This window comes from Hevea brasiliensis, chromosome 4, assembly GCF_030052815.1.
Source record: "Hevea brasiliensis isolate MT/VB/25A 57/8 chromosome 4, ASM3005281v1, whole genome shotgun sequence".
NCBI classification, from domain to species: domain Eukaryota; kingdom Viridiplantae; phylum Streptophyta; class Magnoliopsida; order Malpighiales; family Euphorbiaceae; genus Hevea; species Hevea brasiliensis.
In genome coordinates, this window is record NC_079496.1 from 9,343,758 (window position 1) to 9,353,706 (window position 9,949).

The following is a 9,949-nucleotide window of genomic DNA, read 5'->3' on the forward strand; positions in this document are numbered from 1 at the left end:
TGAGTTTTTCCAGTGGAAAATATTGTGCAAGAAATGCATCGCTTAGTTGCTCCAATTTGTAATGGAGTTGTGAGGTAAAGAATCAAGCCAATCCAATGCTCTATCTTTCAAAGAGAATGGGAATAGCTTCAATCTTGCTGCATCATCGACACTCCAGTTGTTTTTGCATGTCGCAAATCATAGCAAACTTCTTGGTGTGTGTGTGGATTTTCAGAAGGATGTCCTCCAAATTGAGAATTCTGAATCATTTGAAGGACTCCAAAATCCATCTTGTAACTATTTGCATCAATCCTTGGTCTTGCTATGCTCTCTCTCAAGTCATCAAAACGAGGAAAAGCATGATCCATCATACTTCCCCTAGGCACGTTAGCATTAACAACTTCTTCACCATGGGCTGCATTTTCATTGTTTTGACCATTTCCAGCATTACCAACACCAATTCTAATTCTTTCATCAGCCATATCTGCTTCTAATTCAGTTTCTCTCGAAGCTTCCTTCCTTCTTCTGGTTTCTTTCTTGTTGGCCTTACAAAATTTCTCAATTTCAGGATTAAACAGTAAGGTTGTGTCACTTGAGCTTCTAGCTCTTCTCATAAAAGATTAAAGTACCTGAAAAAGAACAAACAAACACAAAATGAAAAGATAACAGAGATAAAACTAAAAAACAACTAAAATAATCAAGAATTCAATCTTAAGCAAACAACTCCCCGGCAACGGCGCCAAAAACTTGATGCGTCCCAACCGCAAGTGCACGGGTCGTACAAGTAGTATAGAAAAATATCGATCCCACGAGGAGTTATGTTAATGATTGAATTTTCGATATAAAAGTTGACTAAATTGAAGTATTTATGAAATTAAAATAATGAATTAATGGGTAATGGAGTATGAAATCTAAATGTGCAAATTTAATATTCTATTCAACAATGTATTAATTAAACTAAGATTTGCATCAAATAGAAATAAGCAAGTTCAAATATGGCAATATTTAAAATGGCAAATGATTAAATTTGATTAGATATTCACAATGGTAATTCGGCGATTCCGGAGTTCGGGATTTCATATTCGAGCTATTTTGGGATTTTAAATTGGTTGTCCAATCTTATGAAACTTATGAGTTTTAAGGAGATTAATCCTTAAATCCTTTGAATTCCCTTTCGAGTGAGACAAAGAGTGCCTTAATCAAACTAATCCTACTTTCGTGGACTTAGAATTAATTAAGACCCATTAAGTTCTTTAATTAATCTGTTAATCCTCTTAATCCTTAGCCTATTTCTAGGTCTAAGTTAATTAAGTCCAATTTCCTGATTATCTATCACAAGGTCTTCTCCTTTCGGTGCTTCAACCATGGATTAAGAACATTACTCAATGGGATCCTACATTAAGCATGTCATTAAGCATACAAGAAATGAATAAAACTCATTAAGACCACAAAATATGGATTACCCAATCAAAATCCACAAAATATCTCAAATATTACAACCCTTACTCCAGAATCAAAAGTAAACTACTCACTATCCATAATGCTTACAAGCTATGATGAGTTTAAATGGAAATAAAGCTTTAATCTAAGCTAAGAAGTAAGAAATTAAACACTAGAAATGTAGAAAAGTGTAAAGAAAGAAAGAAATCTGCAAATCTTAGTTAAAAAAATGGTGTGGAAGGTGAAGATGGCTCTTCAAATTCTGCTCAGCCCCTCTCCTTTTCTTCTTTGCTCCTTTCCCTTTCTAAAATGAGAAAATGGGACTATATATAGCATTTTTCTGACATGGAGCCCTAAAATAGTATGTTCTAGGAGGAATACATTAAGGGAATCTTACGTGACTCATTAATGAACTCTTTATGGGATCAGATAAGTGGATCGCATAAGTTATGCAATCCCTTATGCGATTACTGGTTCTGGGTCACTTATGCGGTCGCATGACTTGGTGCATAGGTTATGCACAATTTCGTGAATCTGCATAAGGGAGGTGAGAATGTGCATAAGCTATGCGATCTCCTTATGCACATTTAATTGGTTCTAGAACAGTGTTCTTCCTCCTTATGCGTAATCAGCATAGCTTATGCGGCAAGTTATGCACAGTTTGGTCTATGCATATTTTAGCTTGAAAACTTACTTTTGGCATCTTTTTGCTGTAGAAGACACTCCTCAATGGCAAAATTCTCTTTAGTCCTTCAAAAACACCATTTTTCCTACAAAACAAAGCAAAAATTACAAATTAATCCAAAGTTGACAATTATGGAAAACTAACTAAATAACTAATGAAATTAGCTAAAAATGACTAATAACCAAATAAAATGATTGTGAAATTAGACCTAAATGACTATGCAAAATATGTGCATCATTGCACAACATACTACACAGTCTATGCAACTTGTATGCAGAAATTAGCAGAAATTTTGTAAGTTGTCAAAAGTTGCATAGGATGATGCACAACCTGTGCAATCCGCATCCACAAAAATAGAGAAATTGCAAACCTGTCGAAAGTTGCACAAGCTGTGCACCTGCCAATGCGAGAGCTCAAAAAATAGCTAAAACTTGTCAAAAGTTGAACCGGATGTTGCATAGCCTGTGCATCTGCTTGTACACTATCACGGAAGACAAATGGAGATCCACCGAAGCCTACACAGCCTATGCACCTACCTGTGCAATATCACAAAAAACCTCTATAGCTTGCCAAAATATGCATAGGGACTGTATGGCTATGCAAACCCGTTTTCACTCATCCTTTCCAGATTTGACTCTGCACAAGATGTTGCGCAGGCATTGTTCAAGCTATGCACTTCCTCATTAATTGGCTGAAGAAGTAAATCTTCTCACACGTGTAGTGACTTCATCTCTAACCATTTTTAAGCTATCTTAAGGTTTTTGTCAAGAGGTATTTAGGCCTCCTTACATCACTTTTTGCAAAGAGAAGAATAAGAAGAGAAAGAATTAAAGAAAAAAAGAGAAACAAAAAGAGGAAGAACACAATTTTTCATGCACCAGCTAGGACTTTTGCTCTTCTTCACCATATTCCTCATGGTAAACATCAGATTTTTCAATTTTAAGTTTACTTTTCATGTTTTATTTCTTCTTCTACACAAAATCTCCTATAATAAATAAAATTGTTGATGTTGTTATGAAATAGCTTTCGCAAGTGCGCGGGCCACAGTAGTATAGTTTTAAAAATATCATTTCCACAGGGAATTGTGCTTAAATTGGAATTAAAGGAATAAGCTAATTAGAATGCTAAAATTTAAAGATATTAAAAATGAAATTTAAAATTAAAATCAGTATTTGAAGAATTTAAGCCAAATCAAATAATTAATTAAACTAAATGACTAAAATTTAAATTGAAATTACTAATTATGAAATTGGGAGGAATTAAATCTAACTTCAATAAAAATTAAAATAATTCTAGAGATAGGGTTTTCAATATTGTTTGTATGTGGTTTATCCCCAATTTAGCTAAACACATGAGAATTGCAATTTTGAGGGAAATCAATTTTTTGTTCTTTGAAACCTTCCTCAAGCATTTCAAAGTTGGTATTCATCAAATTAAAACATGTTTTCACGGTATTTCAAACTTGACAAAAACCAAATTAAAGCTCTAATTGATTTTGAAAGTCCCCTTAATCCTCTTAGCTTATCTCTAACACCAAGAAAACTAAATTTATTACAAGATTTTCTATCCCAAACATTCACTTTTCTGTCCATCTGTTAAGGATTAAAACTTAACTTAATGAGGGCCCTTTAATCAAGCAAGCACTACAAGAAAAAAGGAGATTTAAAACTGAATATTCAGTTTCAAATTAGGGAAAATCGGTTTCTAAATGAATTTAGAAATAGATTTCAAACCGAAATATTCGGTTTCAAATCCGCATGTTTCTAAATAAATTAGAAACGGAATATGATGTTTGTTTCAAATTCTGAAACTGTTTTGAAACCGATATTCCATTTCAAAATTTACAAACTAAATTATTTCGGTTTCAAAATCCGTTTCCATTTAGGAACTGATACTTTCGGTTTCAATTTATCTAAAACAGATTTTTCTTTCCAATCGATTTCTAAATTATAAACACAAATAAAATACTTTTTAAAACCGAAACTCATTCGGTTTTTAAATAGAAATAGAAATTCTGTTTCAAATCCGTTTCTAATCCGTTTCAGATTACTAGAAAAATTTTTATTTTTTTTTAATACATTATTTCCTGCATTGAAGTATATAATATAATATTAATTTTGAATGCTAAATATCACAATATTTACAATATCAAGCTACCAAATATCAAAATATCAATCAATATTATATATAAATAAGACAGTGATGGGTTATAAAAATAATGTACTGTATGAAAAAATAAAATATCATAATAACAAAAAAAAAAACAAGCTACTTATCATATCATCACTCATCACCACTATCGGCCTCTCTACCATCATCATGATGAGTTCCATTTGGAGCTAGGGTTGTAAACTGCATACCCTGCATCATTTGTGCCATCATGTTTTGCATCATTTGTTGCATGCGCTCCTCCGGTTTTTGCTCGCATTGTCAGTATCTCTACTCCAACATCAGCTCGCGCTGTCGATCTCTCTCCTCCATTGCAGCCAGACTATCTTTTAGCGTTGCGACAGTCTGATGCAATTGTTTAACCTCTTCCTCCATTGCCTCCGACTGAGCCCGATGGGATGCAGTAGAAGATGATCCATACGATAAGCTAGGGTGGAAAATTGATGCTTGGGATCCAATGCCATAAACCCTGTTCTTCTTCTCTCCCCCCCCCCCCCCCAACAACTTGATAATATAGTGCCACCTCATCCACAGTAGGAGGGTCGTTGCACCCCTCTTGTGGTTGAGATGACTGCTCCTTAAGTGACAAAAATGCATCCTGCATAAAGTCAAAATGCATGTTTTAAATACATTTGTTTCGACAATTGGAAAAACAAACTCAATTATTCATTATTTTCCTACAATTGAAAGACAAATAAAATACTTGTTCACTTACCTTAATTGATTGCGCTCGTGCATCAACCATATCAGAAGTACCCTTCCTAGCATGAGTCTTATGGAAAAGCTCATAGGGAAAAGGTCTTCGGCCAAGTTGGGCTTCCTGAAAAGATATAATGATTTTAATGATGTTTATAATAATGTTTGATTAATCACTACTACTATTAGACAGACACTAACAAAACCAGTAAATATGAAATTATTACTATTCTATCTGCATGAGTAGCATGTGAAACTGAACCCCCTGTATGTCTAGAAATGTCTGCCCCAACTCCCCCTATCTCACTATCATCAATTTTCAGTAATTGCTAATTTCCTTGAATTTAGTCGACTAACAACATAATATGTTAAAAGAATTTTGTGGGAAACCATTATTGTTGAAAGATGATTAATTAATCAAAGCTACAAGCAATCATGAAATTTGATTTCTTCCACAATTTGGAGCCCTGAAAGTTCCTATCAATCACAGGAACAAAGCCAAATTAAGTAACTTTGTTTCTATTCGTAGTTGGGGGATAAACTCATTAAATAATTAAGCAATAAAAGTTATAACTTTTATAAAATAATAAAACATGTGAATTTGTGTTTTGAAAAATTAAGGTTTTCTTAAAATAAATTTGTTGAAATTTAAAAAAACCAAAAAGTCTATTTTTCAGCTCACTTATTTACTAATGAAAAATAGTCCAAATCAAACTGACTTTAAATGGGAAAAATAACAAGAGATTTTTTCCCACTTTACAGCCAAACATTTGCTCAATTTTATGATATACTTACAATAAAATATTCAAAATATTATATATCTTGGTTGTACTTGTTATAGATGACATAGAGTTGATGCATTCTCTTGGAGGAAATTCATACAGATTCTCAATTTCATGGGTTAGAATCCTTCTAAGTATGTTTTATACAAATTTTTTTCCTTTGAATTATATATGAGTTTTCTTTTTAATTCAATTTTTCATATTTTAATTAATTTTAATTTTAATCACAGAGGGTAGATTTGGAGAGATCAATTCAGAGGGTATTGCATTTTACAATAAGCTTATTAATGCTCTTTTGCTTAAAGGTAAAATACATCAACCCATGTTATGATAATTTGGCACCTAGGTTGTTTTTTTTTCTAATATTAGGACTCTTTGATTATGCAGGAATAGAACCATTTATTACATTGCACTATTTTGATGTTCCTCGAAGATCCATATGGCGCATGGCTAAGTCCTCAAATGTAGTAAGTTCTTTATGATGCATGCATTTTATATCATCATTTAGGTATAATTTTTATACATAATTTACCCTTGTTCATAGCTATTACTATAGATGTTAGCATATATTTAGTCAATTTTGCAATTTTACACTTCTTAGTTTAATTTTTGGAATTTATTTATTTTGTAAGTTAAATTTGGAGAGATTTAGTGTATTTTGATCAGAGCAGCCATTTGGAAGAAATTAGAATTGAATTGCAAAAATTTTAAAGTTGAGTTAAAGAGGCTGAAAGTGACACAACCTGCGACACAGCTTGTGTCACAGGTTGTGTCGACTATCAGATATGCAGTTTTTCTCTGGCAGACCGTTTCACAACCTGCGACACAACCTGCAACACAATCGATTCAGCTTGTGTCGTTTTACTGAAAATGGCTGACGTGGTATTTTCGTTCCTCTGATTTAATACATCACTTTCTCTAGAATCTTCTGCCTTTTACCCATTCTAGGGCAGACCTCTGAACCATATAAAAGCTCCTTTATCTCTTTCTTTCCACAAGGAGAAAGAGAGAGAGATTTTTGGCAAGAAAGAAGGAAAGGAAGAGGAGCTCGTCTGGTTTTGCAGCTGCAGCAGAGGACATTTCTGCAACTCTCCAGCAGCTGATCCTTCATCATTTTATTGGGTTTTTCTATTCCTTAGCTTAGATTTTCATTATTTCATCATTTATATACTTGGGTTTGTCTTGAAACCATAATTTGTGAGTAGATATTTGAGATTCTAGAGATTGGTTTGTAAATATTGCTTTGTATTGTGGTTTTTGAACTGATTTAGTCATTTAAATGAGATTTGCTACATTTTGATTTATTGCTTGTGAGCTTGTTGTCTTGCTTGATGAATGGGCTCTCATTAAGTTAAGTTTTAATGCTTGACAGATGGACTGAAAAGTGAATGTTTGGGATAGATAATCTTGCAATAAACTTAGTTTTCTTGGTGTTAGAGATAAGCTAAGAGGATTAAGGGGACTTTCCAAAATCAATTAGAGCTTTAATTGGGTTTTTGTTATGTTTGAAATATCGTGAAAACAGGGTTTGATTTAATGAATACCAACTTTGAAATGCTTGAAAAAGGTTTTAAAGAATTAAGAATTTATTTCCCTCAAAATTACAATTCTCATGTGTTTGGCCAAATTAGGGATAAACCACATGCAAACAATATTGAAAACCTTATCTCTAGAATCACTTTAATTTTTATTGAATTTAGATTTAATTCCTCCAAATTTCATAAATAGCAATTTCAATTTAAATTTTGGTAATCTAGTTTAATTAATTTAGTTAATTGTTTGATTTAGCTTAAATTCCTCAAATACCAATCATAAATTTTAAATTTCATTTTATATCTTTAAATTTTACCATTCTAATTAGCTTATTCTTTTATTTCCAATTTAAGCACAATTCCCTGTGGAAACATATTATTTTTAAAACTATACTACTGTGACCCGTGCACTTGCGGAAGCTACTTCACAGCTAGCACTTTACCTTATTATATAGCCAGTCATCATTCATAAGGCGGAAGTTATGAATATGGATCTTGTTGCATATTACATATCATATTTGTAATTTTAGTTATAGAATGTAAGTTGCTACCACCATGAAAAAGAAATATCAACATTTACTCTACCAACTTAATCTTGTTACAGGGATGATTTCGGGTACTTCGCAGATATCTGCTTCGAGGCATTTGGAGACAGAGTGAAACATTGGATTACACTCAATGAAGATAATATGGTCGCCCAATATGGGTATTACAGTGGAATATGTCCTCCAAACCGATGCTCTTACCCTGTAGGCAAATGCAAAGCCGGAGACTCTGAATTAGAACCTTACATCGCTGCTCATAATATGATACTAGCTCATGCCACAGCAACTGAAATTTACAGAAAGAAGTATCAGGTATTATGTACAATAGCATATCATCAAATAACCAACAAAGAGTTAATTCTTTCCTTTGTCATGTTTGCTTAATATTTATTACTTGAAATAGGAAAAACAAGGAGGGAAGATTGGCATTGTATAACATATCTACTGGTATGAGCCATTAAGAGACATTCCAGTTGATCGTGTGGCTGCTTAACGAACTCTAGGTTTCATTGCTGCTTGGTAAGTAATTAATTACTCGTAATTCAAGGTTTATCATATAAAGATGTCGCTTGGTCTTGGATGAACCTATTAATGAAATTTTTTTTTTGGTGTATAGGTTTATGGATCCCATTATGTATGGCGAGTACCCACCTGAGATGTGACAAATTGTAGGTCTAAGGCTACCAGCATTTTCGATGGAGGACAAGAGGAAACTGGCGAACAAATTGGATTGCATTGGAATCAACCATTATAGCACTCTCTATGCAAAGGATTGTCTGCTTTCACCATGCAATTATCATGATGATTTACTTAAAGACACCTTTACTTATGGAACTGGAGCAAAAGATGGAGTTCTTATAGGAAAGCCAGTAAGATATGCAGAAGCTAACTACCTAAATAGCAATTAAAGTGGATGATAATTAAAAACAGTACTTAACATTGCTTCTTCATTTTTCTATTTCTTTCTGGGTCTTTACAGACGGCAATGCCTACGTTCTATGTTGTTCCAAATAGCATGGAGAAGACAATCACGTACTTCAAAGATAGATACAACAACACGCCCATGTTCATCACAGAAAACGGTATATCAGAAAATTAAATTGCAATTACCATTTTGTTATCTTCTGCTGACTTAAATGTGTGTAATCTTGCAACTATCAAACAGATATTTGAAATTCAGTCTAATGATAATATATACATGCTAATTGTAGGATATGCACAACCTAGCAGTAGAAACATTAAAGATATGCTCAATGACACGAACAGGGTGGAATACATGGAGGGTTACCTCACTTCTCTAGTTTCTGCAATGAGGTAGATTCATATTTCCTTGCCTATCAATATTTCTCCTTTCTTTTTTAAGGTGAGGTGTTGATCTTATAAAGGTTAATAATGATCACAGGAATGGAGCAGATGTGAGGGGCTACTTCCATTGGTCTCTGATAGATAACTTTGAATAGACATATGGATATACCATAAGCTTTGGGTTGGTTCATGTAGACCGCACAACAATGCAGAGAACACCAAAAAGATCAGCCAAATGGTTCCAGCATTTGCTGAAAAATGAAGCTCTTCATCATCCCAAAGAATGGCAACCGAACATTGTGCAATTGTAATCTAGAACAGTGTTCATATATATAAGTATTTATATTTATTTTAAGTTGTTTACTCTGTAGCATTTGCAATCCGAAAAATATTTTTGAATAAAGAGTAATAATATTACATTGTGCATTTGTAATCTAGAACAGTGTTCATATATAAATTTTAGTATTTATTTATGTTGTTTATTCTGCGGCATTTGCAATCTAATGATTTTTTTTTTTTTTTAACAAAGCGTAATAATATTACATTCCCAAGTGAATCCAAAATCAAAAGTTTTCTCAACAACAGAGGATTATAACTGGAATGTTACAAGAAAAGCCTAAACACTGCTTTGCTGTCCAATCTGCAATCGTATTTGCAGTTCCCTTGAGCAAGCTGAAGACACAGGGCTGGAATGACTCAATCTGTCTATGAATGTGTTTCACCAAGGGGTCAATTTCCCAATAGACATCATGTTTCCTCGTGAGAGATTCGTACAAAGTTTAGGATAAGTTTCTGTAGTCCCATATCCTGAGCAAG

At 33.2% G+C, this 9,949-nt stretch overlaps 1 pseudogene; it reads left to right on the plus strand.

Annotated features, from left to right (window-relative positions):
- Positions 1-5,824: 5,824 nt before the first annotated feature.
- On the plus strand, positions 5,825-9,444 carry LOC131179374 (beta-glucosidase 18-like; annotated as a pseudogene).
- Positions 9,445-9,949: the final 505 nt, after the last annotated feature.